The following is a 2,652-nucleotide window of genomic DNA, read 5'->3' as shown; positions in this document are numbered from 1 at the left end:
CCTTCCTCAGGCAGGCCCCGCCCCGCCCGCCCGCCCGCGCCGCCCCGCGGGTGGCTGTAGGGTTCTCGGACTTCTGCGCCAAGGGCCTGAGGCGGGAGGGCGCATTCGCACCCTGGTTGAAGCCGGTTAGGTTAAGACTAAATTCAGCAGGCTGTCAACTACGACTCAGGGGTCTTCTCCGTTGAATGCGGTAGTAAAAGTTCCTGCTTGGGGAACACAAGGTCGGGACGTCCCTTACCGCCCTGCCCACAACCCATCTAACCTATGCCGAGCTCTGACAATAGACGGTGTGCCATACCTGGGACTCCTACACAAACGGCACTCAAATCACTAACAACAGTGGAAAATGTAAACTGGCACACAGGTAGTTAGTTGATCAAAAAGCCGGAAGAGCCGGGCGGGCATGGCTCAAGCCTGTAACCCGACTCACCTCCACATAACCAGCAGAAGGCTGAAAGTGGAGGTGTAACCCAAATGGTAGGACGCGCGCCTAGAGCTGCACCGGTGCACGCGGGACCCCCTCCCCCCCCCCGACGGACCCCACCCAGTAAGGTCGGGGCCGACCGCTGAGTGTGGGCTCCCCAGACACTCCAGGCCTGCGCGGCCTCCACCCGTACCTGTAAAGGCGCCACCGGAGGTGGGGGGTCCTAGGGAAGGGTAGAGGGCAAGGCTTGAGCCCCAAAGTCCGTGAGGGTCCGAAGCCTGGACAGCCAGACCCCCCAGCGACCACGTGGAATTCCAGAACTCGAGCCTGGCGCAGAATTGGCAAACCGGGCGCAGGGCTGGCATGTGGGGCGCAGGGATGGCACGCGGGGGCACAGAGATGGCACGCGGGGGCGCAGGGATGGCACGCGGGGGCGCAGGGATGGCACGCGGGGGCGCAGGGATGGCACGCGGGGGCGCAGGGCTGGCACGAGGGGGCGCAGAGATGGCACGCGGGGGCGCAGGGCTGGCACGAGGGGGCGCAGGGCTGGCACGAGGGGGGCGCAGAGATGGCACGCGGGGGCGCAGGGATGGCACGCGGGGGCGCAGGGATGGCACGCGGGGGGCGCAGGGCTGGCATGTGGGGCGCAGGGATGGCACGCGGGGGGCAGAGATGGCACGAGGGGGCGCAGGGATGGCACGCGGGGGCCCAGGGATGGCACGCGGGGGCGCAGGGATGGCACGCGGGGGCGCAGGGATGGCACGAGGGGGCGCAGGGATGGCACGCGGGGGCGCAGGGCTGGCATGTGGGGCGCAGGGATGGCACGCGGGGGCGCAGAGATGGCACGAGGGGGCGCAGGGATGGCACGCGGGGGCCCAGGGATGGCACGCGGGGGCGCAGGGATGGCACGCGGGGGCGCAGGGATGGCACGCGGGGGCGCAGGGCTGGCACGAGGGGGCGCAGAGATGGCACGCGGGGGCGCAGGGCTGGCACGAGGGGGCGCAGAGATGGCACGCGGGGGCGCAGGGATGGCACGCGGGGGCGCAGGGCTGGCATGTGGGGCGCAGAGATGGCACGCGGGGGCGCAGGGATGGCACGCGGGGGCGCAGGGAAGGCACGCGGGGGCGCAGGGATGGCACGCGGGGGCCCAGGGATGGCACGCGGGGGCGCAGGGATGGCACGCGGGGGCGCAGGGATGGCACGAGGGGGCGCAGGGATGGCACGCGGGGGCGCAGGGATGGCATGTGGGGCGCAGAGATGGCACGAGGGGGCGCAGGGATGGCACGCGGGGGCGCAGGGCTGGCATGTGGGGTGCAGAGATGACACGCGGGGGCGCAGGGATGGCACGCGGGGGCCCAGGGATGGCACGCGGGGGCCCAGGGATGGCACGCGGGGACCTAGAGCTGGTACATGAGGGCCTAGGGCTGGTACATGAGGGCCCAGGGCTGACACGTGGAGACCTAGGGCTGGCACGTGAGGGCCCAGGGCTGGCACATGGGGACCTAGGGCTGATACGTGAGGGCCTAGGGCTGGCACGCGGGGGCCCAGAGATGGCCCGCGCGGGGGCAGAGATAGCACGCAGGGGGTGGCGCAGAGATGGCACACGGGGGCGCAAGGCTGGCAAGCGGGGGCCCAAGGCTGGCACGTGGGGGCCCAGAGATGGCACGCGGGGTGCAGAGATGGCACGCGGGGGCGCAGAGATGGCACGCGGGGGGCAGAGATGGCACGCGGGGGGCGCAGAGATGGCACGCGGGGGGGGCAGAGATGGCACGCAGGGGTCCAGAGATGGCACGCAGGGGCCCAGAGATGGCACGCAGGGGGGCAGAGATGGCACGCGGGGGGGGACAGAGATGGCACGCGGGGGCGCAGAGATGGCACGCAGGGGTCCAGAGATGGCACGCGGGGCGCAGAGATGGCACGCGGGGGGGCAGAGATGGCACGCGGGGGGCAGAGATGGCACGCGGGGGGCAGAGATGGCACGCGGGGCGCAGAGATGGCACGCGGGGGGCAGAGATGGCACGCGGGGGGGGCAGAGATGGCACGCGGGGCGCAGAGATGGCGCGGGGGGCAGAGATGGCACGCGGGGGGGCAGAGATGGCACGCGGGGCGCAGAGATGGCACGCGGGGGCGCAGAGATGGCACGCGGGGGCGCAAGGCTGGCACGCGGGAGGGTCAGAGATGGCACGCGGGGGCGCAGAGATGGCACGCGGGGCGCAGAGATGGCACGC

Source organism: Dipodomys spectabilis, unplaced genomic scaffold (assembly GCF_019054845.1).
Source record: "Dipodomys spectabilis isolate Male_0828 unplaced genomic scaffold, ASM1905484v1 ptg000299l, whole genome shotgun sequence".
Taxonomy (NCBI): Eukaryota; Metazoa; Chordata; class Mammalia; order Rodentia; family Heteromyidae; genus Dipodomys; species Dipodomys spectabilis.
This window is presented reverse-complemented; position numbering follows the sequence as displayed.